Raw genomic sequence first — 16,593 nt, forward strand, 5'->3', positions numbered from 1 at the left:
ATTCACCTTTTGAGAAAAAACTCAAAATTTTTTCTGCCAAAGATTAAACAAAGATTATTCGAGTAAAAATTTGCGATTAAGGACAGCTTAATGCCATTAATGTTTATTAGGCATTTCACTAGACTATTATCTTCTGTAAGTATATGCAAGGTGTGCTATATAGCAATTACCAGTAGCATTGTATTTGCCAATACAAACAGAATGTAACCAACATGCCTTTAATCATATAATTACATGTTAAAATTGGTTCACCTGTCATGCTTACTGGTCATGATAAATATCTTTTCATATGATCAAAACTAGTTTAAATGTAAATCTAAAATAATTTAGTTTAGCAATTATAATGATCATCAGAAAAATTACCTAGTGATCATGAAAATACTTTTCTGTTTTGCCTAATTTCAAGGTTTATCTGCATACCTAGGAACACAATTTTTTTTATAGAAACGGCTTTTCATACATCAATAGCCCTTAAGAATTTCTGGCAAACAATCTAATATGAGCCGTAGATCAACACACATTGACATCTCTACATGAGGTGTTCATTTAGAAAAGGGGACAATATGTGACGTGGGACAACATTTCATGTATGTGAAATACTTAGGTTTAATACCATTCCAGTCAAATTGTCAAAATAAAAAGCTTCATGGACCAGAAAGACTCATAATCACAGGATATACCCTACCGCTCGCGTATTTGTTAACATACGCTACGCGTATGATACGCGTATCATACGAAAAACATACGCGTATGATACGAGAACGATACGCGTATGATACGAAAAGGATACGCGTATGATACGAGAACGATACGCGTATGATGAGAGTATAATGCGTGAACGATAAGCGTACGTATGATACGAGGATGAAACGCTGTGATACTTGATAGAACTTTGTTCATCGTAATGAGCAGCAATTTTGCTTTCAAATTGTTAACGATTTCGTTGGTTTTTTTTTGATATTGCGTACGTAGTATACCTGGTATGGAATTCTATGTTATTTCACTATTTTTTCAGGATAAATTTTGGTCAACATTTAAAGTTAATGCTTTATGTACTTTCAGAAATCTGTGTAATATTTTCCTATCGACTTTAATGTTTTATTTAAGGCGTTTATTATATCACGACGAACAGTGGCGTAGCTAGCGGTCCCGCTACTCCCGCCCGGCGGGAGTAGAAATTTCCCAAAAAAATAATAAATATTCTATTTGGACATAAGATATACATTATTTCACGAACAATTTGTAATATTATGTTTTATTCGTTCATATTTACGCTTTTATTAGGTGGTTCGTAATCGTAATACAGCAAAATCTCAAGATTTGTTATGTAACCTAGCAACCGCCTTTTCTCGCACATTGCATACTCGCGCGATTCTCCACGTATTCCGCCCATCTTCAGAGGGCGGAACATACAATATAATTCTATATAAGAAGTTTTGAATTCTGGTTGGCTAAGGGACTTGACGCATGCTCAAATCTGCTGTTTTTATAGTCGAACTCCCGCTATTTTAAATTGGCGGAGGTTGTAATTATTCGACCTTTTAATACGAGTACAGTGATTAGTGATTATCAAATTACGTGTCGCTGTCGGTATTAATTTTCCATTGTGTTTACTCTCAAATTGCTATTTTGTATTTGTGTATGACACAATGGCTTCAAATGCGACTGCGATTTGCTCAACTGATGTTGATTTAGTAAATAGCTTATTAGCTAAACCGTTCTCTGCTCGATCGTCGGTCGAACAGAATGTTATCGTTCATGAACGGCCTACTCCTGATTTAACTATCCAAAATAAGGGAAGAGCATTTCAGAGAGATTGGTATGAGGCGAAGGACTGGCTGTGTGGCAGTACAACCTTGCAGAAAGTGTTTTGTTGGCCATGTCTAATGTTTTCCCCAAAAATATCGCCATCGTGGACTAAGAATGGCTACAACGATATGCGGAGTATTATGTCTGATGCTAAGAAGCATGAAAAATCTAAATCGCATTTGACTGCATTTAAGACATGGAAAACGTATGGAGCTAGTGAACGAATTGATTGTCTTACCTCGCTAGAAGAAATGAGATTCAGCGTCACAATGAGGAGGTAAGACAAAATCGAGAAATTTTAAAACTGTTACTGAGGCCGTGCTGTATTTGTCAAAGCAAGAGTTGCCATTTAGAGGTCACAATGAGTCCGAAGGTAGCTTGAACAAAGGTAATTATAGAGAGTTGCTCGAATGTTTTGCTAAGTTTGATTCTGTATTTGAGCGTCGACTGCACAGTAGACTAGCAGAATCTGATATAGTTGGTGACAGAAGATTTACTGGAGTCTCCCAGAAATTCAAAATGGTCTTATCAGCTGTCTTGATTCAATTATTGAAGATGAAATCAGAAAGGAAATAAATGATTGCACATTTATGAGTATTCAGGTTGATGAAGCATCTGATGTCTCCACCAAAGAGCAGCTAAGTGTTATTGCTCGGTTTGACAAAGCAAGTGAAATTATGGAGAGGCAATTAGGATTTGTGGATGTAAGTATGAACAGAAATGCCACAGCAATATCACAAGTTGTCAAAGATAAACTTGGTGAGTATTCTAATATAAAAGAAAACTGGTTTTACAAACATATGATGGTGCTTCTGTCATGTCTGGCCATATCAATGGTGTTCAAGCATTGGTTCGACAAGAGTATCCTTTTGCTCATTTTGTTCATTGTGCAGCTCATAGATTGAACCTGGTCCTATGCCAGTCAGCCTCATCAATTTCTCCTGTTAAAATCTTTTTATTAATATAGCTACATTCAGCACATTTACAAGCAATGCCCCAAAAGAAAAGCTTTTCTCACATCTAACAACCTTGAGTTTCCTGCCCTGGTGAAACAAGATGGTATTATCGCTCTAGATTAATCAATGTATTGCACAAAACTATGAGAAACTTTTAGATATTTTTGAGGGGTACTTGAACAACCAGCTGGGTGGGATGATGAGTCATTAAGTAAAATAAGTGGCTTACTGCATTATCTTGATAGCTTTCTCTTTTGTTTTCTAGTGTGTGTTTTTTACAGGATTTTAGAACAGTCCACAATTTTGTATTCCATTCTTCAAAATAGGAAACCCATTTTAACTATGGCATAAGCAAGATTGACAATTTCAAGCAGTTTATTGTGTCACTTCGCACAGATCAAGCTTTCACCGAGTTTTACCAAACTGCACTAGAAAAAGTAGGCCCCCAGCAACCAGAGCAGATAGTAGATACAATTACAAACAGCTTTATTTTGAGATTATTGATTCCATTAAAGGCATGTTAAGTGAACGATTTCAAGATATTAATCAGTTCGAGTTTTTAGACCTTGTAAAACCTAAACTATTTACTACATGGAAGGGCATAGTTCCACAGGAGAAGATCAATCTTCTCAAAGATAAGTATAGTCCTCTTTTTGACATCCAAATTTTGGAGAGTCAACTTTCCTTCATTTACAACGACAAGGACTTTCACAAAGAGTGCAGTAATTAGGTTCTTAAATACATCTTCAAATTTAATCTCCAGTCGAGTTTAGGTCAATTGGTAAATTTGTTAAAATTGAATGGTGTGTTGGCAGTGGCAAGTGCTTCAGTAGAGAGGTCGTTTTCTTGCTTAAAAGGGTAAAAGCTATTTAAGAAATAGAATGGGTCAAGGTCGGCTTAGCTCTTTGTGTAGAATATCTATTCACAAAGATATCATTGAAAAGAAAGAGGAATCAGAGGTGTTGCATAACGAGGTGGTTGAAAATTTGTAGAAAACCCAGGAGGCTGGCCTTTCTTTATAAATGATGAGTATAGTATGTGTTTTGATATTTGTTCGTATAATACATGGTACTTCATTGAGAAAATTAAGCATAACTTTAAAGAATAAAGCCATCCCTGTCTACTTGCCCCAATCTTAACAAGTTTAAACTAACAAGTAGAATGCTAAGAAAAATCTCTCTCTATGCACTTTAGAAGTGTCGTATACTATATTATTTTTTGTGCTAATACAAATTTCTTCTGTTTATGCAGGGGCAGTGATGAGTAAATTATGTTTTAGGGGACAATTGTCTCCTGCGTAACGTTTCTCTGAGCCACCTTTAGTACCTTTTTAACTAGTTGCAGTTTCAACGATTGCCACATTAAGAATGCAGCTAACAAAAATGGGTTTTTATAAATTATTGTACAACAAATAATTCACCCTCGAAATCGCAGGAAATGCTGTTTCCAAGGCTCTAGATTTCAAAATTTTCCGGGGGAGCATGCCCCCGGACCCCCCTAGTGGGGTCACGCCTCCGGCGCGAGATGGATTGGCGGGAGTGACTATTTTTCCTAGCTACGCCACTGTGTATAAATGAGATCTTAGATGAAAGTTGTTCGTCAAATATAATTAATACACTTTTAATAAAAATTACTCTCAACCTAATACTATAAAATTACATCATAGGTACTCGTAACAACTTATGATCACGTAGTTGTACACCAAATAAGCAAAGTTACAAATAAAAACAATTTGCTTACCAAAAAATCACTGTCATCTGAAGGAAGGCGTGTTTATCATAATCAGAAAATTTAAATTGCTTGTTAGCATGCAATTATATTTATCTTTGGGTCCGGACGGTATTTTTATAAAATATTTTTTATTTCATTATACTTGTGATAGTATGAAATGACATTTATGAATCAGGAAAAAAATTTAGTTTGAAATTGCAAATAGACTCATGCATGCCATCATGGAATATTTTAAATATTTAGTCGTTTTGTGACGTTGCAATTATCTTTCGTCGAGCTGTTGACGCTAAGGTGATACATGCAAATTCATAGCATTAAATAAAAAAAACTGAAAATCTTTGATTTCTGATTTGTAAAAACAGAGCTATTGGACCACATGGTGGTGTACAGTGGAAATTCTAATATAATTCTGCCGCTTTTGAGGCTCTTCTGGCTAAAATTAGACCGATTAACTTGATATAAACTAATTATTCTGGGTGTGAAATCGTTTTGAGTTGTGATTTGATAAACTTAACTTTTTCCACCTTTCGAATCAATTCAGATTACCAGAAACTGTTCTTGTAGTTAAATATACCTTAAGATACAAACAAACATTGAACTTGATGCTAACAAATCTTTATAATTTCTACAAGACTACGACAAGAATTTTCTATCATATTCCTTTCATTTGATTTATTAGATCTAGAAGATAATGAAATGTCACCTTTGAGATTTACTTTTCCCAACATTAGAGTAAACAAACGCATGTTTTTCCTTATTCAAATTAAGCAAGCAAAATTTCCAGAATATGATATTGTGAATTTTTATACCACCTCATCTGTATAAGACAAATTTTTGAGGATGGAGCTGAAGTTTTCACCACTGACTACCAAATGTCTTGAAAACCGTAAAATTTAGTAAAATTTATACTTCTCATTTCTATTGATCAATTTCATCGAAATCATATTCAATTTTATGAACATAAACAATAAAAATCATAAAACCGTATCTTTGCTTTACATAATCTATTCTTGAGATGTTTTAAATTCCGTGGCAAAAATAATTTTCCACGTATCAACTCAATAGAAGAATATATAACACTTGACTTGTTAAAACGTTAAATCTATCTAAAAGTTCAACTGTTCATTGCTACACGCCGTTAGCCAGTAGAAGGTTTGTAAGACAAAAACAAAGAATTTTCATGCTTGATTACGACGTATAAATGTGACCTATGGAAGCTTGTAAATTCTGTAATTGTAGATAAATCAAACGAAGTTACAATTCCAAACAAGAACAATATGCTTACCAAAAACAAATCACTGCCATCTTAAACAAGGTAAGGCTTTTTCTAAAGCATAATTAATTATTTATGATTCACCACAAAGTACATTTTCTTTAAAATCGCAAATGGACACATACATGTCATCAGTGAATAGTTTAGATATTTAAATCGTTTTAGAAGTAGAAATATTAATCCGCAAGTGTGTTTATCTTTGTCGTAAACTACACTATCGCTTGTTAAATTTAGTAAGTCCACATTTTAAATGGAGCTAAAGAATTTTGCTTATCTTTGTGACGTTGCAATTGTCTATCGTCGATGCTAAGTTGACGTTAATGTCGATACGTGGAAATTCAACCCATTAAATAATACAAGTTAGGCAACCTGGAAATTACGACTAAGCTATAGAGTCTCACGAAAAAGTTATGGAAATTCAAGAACAATCGTCAGGTCAAAATCACGTTGATGATGCTCAGTCTTTGAACAATAATGGTAATTTGTTCAGATTGTTGATCAAATTGATCCAAATTATATTCAATTTTAGGGACATAAACAATAAAAATCATAAAACCATATCTTTACTTTACATAATCTATTCTTGAGATGTTTTAAATTCCGTGGCAAAAATAATTTTCCACGTATCAACTCAAAGGAAGAATATATAACACTTGATTTGTTAAAACGTTAAATCTATCTAAAGGTTTGACTGTTCAAGGCTTCATGCCATTAACCAGTAAAACGTTTGTAAGACGAAAAACAAAGAATTTTCATGCTTGATTACGACGTATAAATGTGACCTATGGAAGCTTGTAAATTCTGTAATTGTAGATAAATCAAACGAAGTTACAATTCCAAACAAGAACAATATGCTTACCAAAAACAAATCACTGCCATCTTAAACAAGGTAAGGCTTTTTTTAAAGTATATTTAATTATTTATGACTCACGACCAAGTACATTTACTTTAAAATCGCAAATGGACTCATGCATATAATTATTGAATAGTTTAGATATTTAAGTCGTTTTAGAAGTAGAAATATTTATCATCAAGTATGTTATCTTTGTGATAAACTAGTTTTAAGTCCACATTTTAAATGTGGCTAAAGAATTTGCTAACTTTTTTAATGTTACAATTGTCTTTCGTCAAGCTTTGGTTGCGAAGGTTCATGTATGCAAATTCATCGCATTATAGTTACCATAAATATTAAAAACAGATATGAGTATTGCAACTTAGTAATTCTTTTTAACACTCCCACTTTATGGTCATGCTTCCAAAATATCTTAAAAAACGGTATATTTTAGTAAAATTTATACTTATTTCTATTGATCAATTTTTTCCAAATTATAATCAAAATAATGAACAAAAACAATAAAAATCATAAAACAATATCTTTGCTTTACATAACAATCTATTCTTAAGATGTTTTAACTTCCGTTGCACAAAATACATTTCCACATATGGACTCGAAGGAAGAATATATGATGCTTAAGTTGTCAGAACTTTAAATCTTTCTAAAAGTTCAACTGTTCAGTGCTACACGCCGTTAACCAGTAAAAGGTTTGTAAGACAAAGAAACAAATAATTTTCATGCTTGATTACGACGTATAAATGTGACCTCAAACGAAGTTACAATTCCAAACAAGAACAATATGCTTACCATAAACAAATCACTGCCATCTTAAACAAGGTAAGGCATTTTCTAAAGTACAATTAATTACTTATGATTCACCACAAAGTACAATTTCTTTAAAGTCGCAAGTGGACACATACATGTCATCATTGAATAGTTTAGATATTTAAGTCGTTTTAGAAGTAGAAATATTAATCAACAAATGTGTTTATCTTTGTCATAAACTATAGTATCGCTTGTTCAATTTAGTAAGTCCACATTTTATATGGAGCAAAAGAATTTTCCTTATCTTCATGACTTTGCAAGTGTCTTTCGTCGATGCTAAATTGTTCACACTAAGGTTGATATGTGCAAATTCATCGCATTAAATAATACAAGTTAGGCAATCTGGAAATTACGAAAAAGCTATAGAGTTTCACGAAAAAGATATGGAAATTCAAGAACAATCGTCAGATCCAAATCATGTTGATGATGCTCAGTCTTTGAACAATCTTGGTAATTTGTTTTATGAAAGTAGAAATTACGAAAAAGCTATAGAGTTTTACGAAAAAGCTCTGGAAATTCAAAAAAAATCGTTAGGTCCAAATCATGTTTATGTTGCTCTGTCTTTAAACAATCTTGGTCTGGTGTTTTGTAAAACTGGAAACTACGACAAAGCTAAAGAGGCTCACGAAAAAGCTCTAGAAATCCGAAAACAATCGTTAGGTCCAAATCATGTTGATGTTGCTCAGTCTTTAAAAAATCTTGGTAAGGTGTTTGAAAGAACTGGAAACTACGACAAAGCTATAGAGTTTAACGAAAAAGCTCTAGAAATTCGAAAACAATCGTTAGGTCCAAATCATGTTGATGTCTCTTTTTCTTTAAACAATCTTGGTTTGGTGTTTGAAAAAACTGGAAACTACGAAAAAGCAAAAGAGGTTCACGAAAAAGCTCTAGAAATTCGAAAACAATCGTTAGGTTCAAATCATGTTGATGTTGCTAATTCTTTAAACAATCTTGGTGTGGTGATTGAAAGAACTGGAAACTACGACAAAGCTATAGAGGTTCACGAAAAAGCTCTAGAAATTCGAAAACAATCGTTTGGTCCAAATCATGTTGATCTTGCTGTTTCTTTAATCAATCTTGGTTTGGTGCTTGAAAAAACTGGAAACTACGACAAAGCTATAGAGGTTCACGAAAAAGCTCTAGAAATTCGAAAACACTCGTTAGGTCCAAATCTTGTTGATGTTGCTGTTTCTTTAATCAATCTTGGTAATGTGTATTGTAATACTGGAAACTACGACAAAGCTATCAAGTTTTACGAAAAAGCTCTAGAAATTCGAAAACAATCGTTAGGTCCAGATCATGTTGATCTTGCTGTTTCTTTAAACAATCTTGGTTTGGTGTTTGAAAAAACTGGAAACTACGAAAAAGCAAAAGAGGTTCACGAAAAAGCTCTAGAAATTCGAAAACAATCGTTAGGTTCAAATCATGTTGATGTTGCTAATTCTTTAAACAATCTTGGTGTGGTGATTGAAAGAACTGGAAACTACGACAAAGCTATAGAGGTTCACGAAAAAGCTCTAGAAATTCGAAAACAATCGTTAGGTCCAAATCATGTTGATGTTGCTAATTCTTTAAACAATCTTGGTATGGTGTTTTATAAAACTGTAAAATACGACAAAGCTAAAGAGTTTCACAAAAAAGCACTGGAAATTCGAAAACAATCGTTAGGTCCAAATCATGTTTATAATGCTGTTTCTTTAAACAATCTTGGTTTGGTGTTTGAAAAAACTGGAAACTACGACAAAGCTAAGAGGTTCACGAAAAGCTCTAGAAATTCGAAAACAATCGTTAGGTCCAAATCATGTTGATGTTGCTCAGTCTTTAAACAATCTTGGTTTGGTGTTTATAAACTGGAAACTACGACAAAGCAAAAGAGGTTCACGAAAAAGCTCTAGAAATTCGAAAACAATCGTTAGGTCCAAATCATGTTGATGTTGTTCAGTCTTTAAACAATCTTGGTACGGTGTTTGTAGGAACTGGAAACTACGAAAAAGCAAAAGAGGTTCACGAAAAAGCTCTAGAAATTCGAAAACAATCGTTAGGTCCAAATCATGTTGATGTTGCTAATTCTTTAAGCAATCTTGGTGTGGTGTTTGAAAGAACTGGAAACCACGACAAAGCTATAGAGGTTCACAAAAAAGCTCTAGAAATTCGAAAACAATTGTTAGGTCCAAATCATGTTGATGTTGCTAATTCTTTAAACAATCTTGGTATGGTGTTTTATAAAACTGTAAAATAAGACAAAGCTAAAGAGTTTCACAAAAAAGCACTGGAAATTCGAAAACAATCGTTAGGTCCAAATCATGATTATGTTGCTCTGTCTTTAAACAATCTTGGTATGGTGTTTTATAAAACTGGAAACTACGTCAAAGCTAAAGAGGTTCATGAAAAAGCTCTAGAAATTCGAAAACATTCGCTAGGTCCAAATCATGTTGACGTTGCTGTTTCTTTAAGCAATCTTGGTTTGGTGTTTGAAAAAACTGGAAACTACGACAAAGCTATAGAGGTTCACGAAAAAGCTCTAGAACTTCGAAAACAATCGTTAGGTCCAAATCATGTTAGAGTCGCTGCGTCTTTACACAATCTTGGTTTGGTGTATTATGATACTGGAAAGTACGACAAAGCTAAAGAGTGTCACAAAAAAGCACTGGAAATTCGAAAAAAATGTTTAGGTCCAAATCATATTGATGTCGCTGCATCTTTAAGCCATCTCGGTTTGGTTTATGATAAAACAGGAAAACAAGACAAAGCTATAAAGTATTTTGAAAAACCTCCAGAAGTTCGAAAACTGAATGCGCCAGGTAAAGACCATACTCACGTCACTTCGTCTTTGAGGAAATTTCGTACGATGTACAAAGAAACTGTAAAATATGAGTCTCAAAAAACTTAGAGTAAATTTCTTGTTCCAAGTCATGCTCATGTTTCCCTGTCATCAAAATATTTTGGTGAGTTTGTAGGTATTATATACAACATAATGTTGGTGGCTCATTTGAGTTAATGATATTTTGTTAAAGTGCAACTCCGGCCAATTTTCACTCCATCTTTCTTTCGACAAAGAAGAATATATTTTTTTAGAAACATTTTGGTGTATGTTTGAGCATTTTTGGTTTGGTATAAGTTGTTTAATTTTAACGCTAAATTTCGCCAACGGATGCAAATTTTTACAAATGGATCGTGACGTCATAAGATGTTCCCACCTCGCTAGTTTATTATATTACTGTAAACAAATGCCAGCATGGAGCATCAATAATATTAAATTTTTAGTCAAAAATGCGTTTTATTCCGTAAAGTTTGGCAAAAGTATCAAAAAGATAACTATCAATACAAATATTGGTTAATAAATCTTGGGAGAACGCAAATTTGTCACAAAGTTCATCAACGAAGTTTGTTAATGCTGACAGCCATAATAAATATAAATAGTAATCAAATGTATTCTGCCGTTCTTGTACTAAATGTTGGACACTTAGATTATTGAAACAAGCTTGAAAATGTGTAACTCTTGATGATGAAGCTTTCTGCATTGATGTCTAGACCACTGGTGTTGTTGTAATTTGTAATTGTCACAGAGTGCTAAGAATACCGTAACTATTAACCATATTCTATGTACGGACATTACTGAACTGGAGAATCAGCTCATTAGGGAAAATATACTGGCACAGAGTCTTGCATCCGTCAAATCAATAGGTACATTAATCGCTAAAGCAATAATATTAATGTCAAATTTAATTCATGTTTTTTGTGTCTAACTCCAACTATTTAAGATCCGTAGCTTATTGATTGTTTTTAATATGTTTCAGTCGGCTAAGAATACAGAAAAATTTCATAGTATAATACAAAAAATTTTTGGTATAATGATTCTAAAGTCCTAGATTTAAGTGGTTCATTGACATACAAATTGTTTCATGTGAGGACTGGGTTATTCATTTTTGTTTTAGACAAACAAAAGAGCTAAAGCAATAATTAAAACGCAGGTTGGATTCATATTTACATTAATCAACAAAAAGAATAATTCAAAAATCTACCTATAAACTAAAAACATATACATAAAACTCGCTCTAAATAACAGTGAGATGGAAACAAAACATTTTAATCAAACAAACATTGCTGAAGATGTATAACAGCTATAAATTCATTGTTAGTTGTAAGACTCACCAAACCCAGCTTTGTGAAAATTATGTATTCAAAAAATCATAGACTGAAAGATTGACAAACATTGGAAATAAAACAGGATGATTTTAAAAAAGACATATTTCAGCATGCCTATGCTATTTTCAGTGTATTACTTTTTACAGCAAGAAAATATTATGTCATTTATACATGTTTTAGATAATAAATTACAGGAGTGAAAGTAGAAATTTTATTACAAGTTAAAATTACACCTATAATATATGTGTTTGCTGAGATCTAGTTTTATCAATTGCATAATATAAAACATAAATTAATGATTTGAGCAATAAAAATAGCAAAAGCTTGACAAAACAAGTGTCTACATATTATCAAATCGTGGTCTGTATGAAATGTTTAACTGCTATTTTGCTCCTAATAAATTATTGAAACTACTTTGACATAGCGTGACTGACATTGATACCAAACATTATTATAGCAATTCCAGTAATTATGTTTCCTGTGGGATGTTTCCCTTATAAGGGTGTTGCAGATGATTTTTTTAACTCTTAGATCCCTTGCAGTTCTTGTTTACTAATTCAAAAATATTATAGCGATCACTTCTTCTCGCTCATCTGTTTTCCAGGAATACAGTTCAATTTCATTTCATAACTGAGAAAAACTTGCGGCGGCGAGTTGATTGATTAATGAAAGTATAGCGCCGAGGTAGGAGTAAACAAGACACATATTGCGATAAAATTTCTATGTTTGACCGATCTCTCTTAATTGCCTCGACTCCGTAAGGAAAGGCGGACTTCTGAACAAATTGAGTGATTCGGCAAGGACTCCATATACATTAAAGGAAAGAATCGTCAACAAGAAATTAATTCGAACTTCGAAGTAGCTATTAAGCAACCATTCATTTGCTCTGTTTAGGAACAAAATTCGTCGAATTCCTACGCTTTTGGGTGCTTCCATATTCTTTAGGAAACTTTTGAATATATATACATATATACTGTGTATGACGATAATGTATGATTTAAATAATTCCAGACTTTTCTTTTAACTCCATCAGTAATTAAACAACAACGCTAAAAAATGTGTTAATGTCTGTGTCTGCTTACAATTTTCATTCTTTGACAGGTTGCATAAATTCGCATAACTTTGTAGTAAATTCCTTGTCCTCAAAAAAGATAGCCAACAGCAACGGATTTTAGCAAGCTTTTCTTATAATTACTAAGATACTCGACAGATTTTGGCGACAACAGCTCGTTAACATTTATCAATATCTGAATTCATTACAACGCCTTTAATAACCGAGTGTGAGGTCTTTACGGAGAAATATGGGACTGAAGTTATTTGTTCTGACCGTGCCCCTTAATGCGAGGTTTGTACTAAAAACATAGGTCCGAGATTTCTTAATAAAGACCGAGCAGGCGATGTTAATAAAATGAAAATTGGCTATATGGTATTATTTGACCTGAAACGAAGCTTTCTTTTCTTTTTCCATTCTTGTTGTTTTACAAGGACTGGCTTTCACTCTTCTAGTTTTTGCCAACAGAAAATATATAGTTTGAAACAGTGTCGCCTAGACAATAAGACCCACTTTTCCAGTGCTCTTTTTTGACTTACATTCATACCATGGTTTTTAATTTTGTTTTTATTTTCGTTTTACAAAACATTTGCTGTTTGCTTCATGAAGTTTTGGTAAAACACAAGACAATAGATACTCCGTATATAGTAAACATTATTTAATCTAGATAAACATTATTTGATCTAGATAAATAATGTTTACTTTGTACAGAGTATCTATTGTCTTGTGTTTTACCAAAATACTCTTTGGCAGTCGTAATTCATGAAGTTGGTTTATCTACATTTATTTGTAAAATTACGCCAAATGAAAGCTGGCTCATTACGTGGAAATATATACTGCCCTCTAAATATTTCCAATTGTATGGTCATTTTATTACTTGAAAATGTTGTCATGTAAAACGTAATATATATCTATATGAGATTTTGGAGCTAATGGCAAAACAAAACGAAATTTATAGTTTTAAAAAACTTCTATTCAAAACTTTTCAATTTATTTGGTTATTTCTTTACGAGCGCTAGCTGTAAATTCATTTTTTACTTGTTGTCAAAATAGAAATACACAGCTTGTGTGGATAACGCTTTTTAAAATCTTGTTCATAGAAATCACAAGTGGTGATGGTGCTAAAGCTAAAGATGTCGGAACTTCTCCGGGTGTTGAATATACAAAACAAGGTACGCCATTCTAATTATTTTATATATATTGCGTAACCTAAGAATATTTGTTTTGAATTGTATCACAATTCAAGGCATTTGATTGGTATTTATGTGTTTTTATGAAGATTTATATTATTTAATAATATGCAGGATATACGTATACAGTGTTGCACTTTCGGACTCCAAACTTTCGTTTATTACGTATGTTCAATACTGTATCAATGGGTTAAATTTTCCTTTTGCGAACGACAAATAATTTAAATGTACTTTGTACCAGACGGCAGTGCTCAGCACAACTTGACAAGTCCTTGTTTATCTCAATAAATACTGCGTAGCAGCAAAGTGACGTAATTCTTTATATAAAGTGCTCAAATTGACTACACTTCATAAGTTCCATTCAAGAAAAAGGATTACGTGTTTGATTACAAATACAGACTTCAATCAGTCTTTTACATTAAGAAATGTTATAAGATATATGAATTTTTTCATAACATGTCTAAGCAACACTGAATGGTAACATTTGCAGCTGGTTTTATCTGTTTTAACCATGACAGTAAAATACTGTCACTTTACAATTTGTACTTCAAGCACATTAACAGTCATTTGAAGTTAAGATGAGACATGAGGTGATAATGACATCATGCAATCTATTTTTTTAAAGTAACGTTTATTTGTATTCTGCTTGTCTAATCATAAAAACTTCTCAACAAACTATCCTTTGGATATACTGTCATACTTCACGTTTGCACCACCATGCATACATTACCTAGCTAATAACATTGAAAATTAGGCAAAGAACGGCCACCATCAAATCGACTTGCTCGATGTACTTCAATAAATAAGAATTCCTGTTCATTGTAATAAAAATACCTCAAAATCATATGGAAAATGAGCAAATATGACGATATGAATTCTCAAAGTTTCACAATAAAAAGGCTATTTACAATTTTCATTAAGAATAATGTAGCATTAAATTGCACATTTATTAAACGATCTTCTAAATTCTAAATTTACAGAAAATTACAAGTTTTTTTGAACTCTCTCCTTGCTAAGTATACTGGAGATTACCTCTTCAGTGTGAACATCATTCAAAAGTCCACAAAGATCATTTTCTAGCTTAGCAATAAATTTTGAATACTTTTTACTCAGAATTGCATTTTAAAAGTTGCATAGAGCATAAAAGTTGCTGTATCAGTTTTTTCTACTAAAAAATTTCACAAAATAGATAAGCAAATAACGTTACTAATCGCAATACTGAAAAACAACGACTTTATTCATTGATTTGAATAAATTACTCCCACTGATCTCAAATTAAATAAATATAATTGTTTCGATTATATTAAAAGAGCAAGTGAGTCCAAAAATCTCATTTATAATTCAAATTGTGTCTTAATTGATGATTGTAAACTTGCTTGATGACCTCCATTAAAAGGTGCACGTGAATCAGATTAAGCCACTTACGACTTAAGCCTCCCGATTGAGCAAGCATAACGCTGCTGCTGAAATATCGCTTACAGAACTCAATGGCTGTATCATGATTTCTCAGATATTGTAGCACCGACCACTGTATAGAGGGCTAAAACTATAAATTTTAGTGGGGTGGGGAAGGGGTGTTTAATAACGCTGCTGCTGAAATATTGCTTACAGAACTCAATGGCTGTATCACGTTTCGTAAGATATTTTATCTAGATAAATAATGTTTACTATATACAGAGTGTCTATTGTCTTGTGTTTTACCAAAATACTCTTTGGCAGTCGTAATTCATGAAGTTTGTTTATCTACATTTATTTGTAAAATTACGCCAAATGAAAGCTGGCTCATTACGTGAAAATATATACTGCCCTCTAAATATTTCCAATTGTAAGGTCATTTTATTACTTGAAAATGTCAGTCATGTAAAATGTAATATACGTATATGAGATTTTGGAGCTAATGGACAAAACGAAACGAAATATTTAGTTTTAAAAAGCTACTATCCAATACTTTCCAATTTATTTGTGTTATTTCTTTTCGAGCGCTAGCTGTAAATTCATTTTTTACAAGTTGTCAAAATAGAAATACACAGCTTGTGTGGATAACGCTTTTTAAAATATTGTTCGTAGAAATCACAAGTGGTGATGATGCTAATGCTAAAGATGTCGGAACTTCTCCGTGTGTCGAAAATACAATACAAGGTATGCCTTTCAATTCTAATTTTTATTATATATTGCGTAACCTAAGAATACTTGTTTTGAATTGTATCACAATTCAAGGCATTTGATTGGTATTTATGTGTTTTTATGAAGATTTATTTTATTTAAAATATGATATATACAGTCCAAACGTTTGTTTAATACGTATATTCAATACGGTAACAAGGATATAAATTTTGCTTTTGCTAACGACGTTCAAATATTTGAAATGAAATATCTACTAGACGGCAGTGCTCAGTTTAACTTGAGAAGTTTTTGTCCACCTCAATAAATCCTGCGTATAACTTTTTCCCTATAGTTACTTAGGTACCTTCTCCACAGGGATTAACGTCAACGGTTATGTAACATTTATCAATGTCTGAATTCATTAATAAGCTCTTAATAACCGAGTGTGTGATATGAAGTTTTTCGTGCAAACTGAGCCCCTTAAGGCAAGGTTTGTACTAAAAACAGAGGTCCGAGATTTTTCAGTAAAGAACGAGCAGGCGGGGTTAATAAAAGTTTTATTATATGGCTTTATTTGAACTGAAAGTTTTTTTTTTCTCGTCTTTGCTGCATTGCATGGACTAGCTTTCACTCCTGTAGTTTTTGCCAGCTGAAAATATATAGCTTGAAATCGT

At 32.7% G+C, this 16,593-nt stretch overlaps 1 protein-coding gene and 2 long non-coding RNA genes across 3 annotated transcripts in view; all 3 read left to right on the plus strand.

The window, feature by feature from the left end:
• LOC124448484 overlaps positions 1-16,593 on the plus strand; it is a 78,731-nt gene that overhangs the window by 52,311 nt on the left and 9,827 nt on the right. The window lies entirely within an intron of this gene.
• Positions 5,464-6,240, plus strand: LOC124448529. The gene is made up of 3 exons (XR_006949112.1): positions 5,464-5,648; positions 5,736-5,811; positions 6,004-6,240. It is a non-coding gene; the product is annotated as an uncharacterized LOC124448529 (long non-coding RNA).
• LOC124448532 lies at positions 10,050-15,938 on the plus strand. Its single transcript, XR_006949116.1, has 2 exons — positions 10,050-10,374; positions 15,884-15,938. It is a non-coding gene; the product is annotated as an uncharacterized LOC124448532 (long non-coding RNA).

The sequence above is a fragment of the Xenia sp. Carnegie-2017 genome, unplaced genomic scaffold (genome assembly GCF_021976095.1).
Source record: "Xenia sp. Carnegie-2017 unplaced genomic scaffold, XeniaSp_v1 HiC_scaffold_23, whole genome shotgun sequence".
In the NCBI taxonomy this organism is placed as follows: Eukaryota; Metazoa; Cnidaria; class Anthozoa; order Malacalcyonacea; family Xeniidae; genus Xenia; species Xenia sp. Carnegie-2017.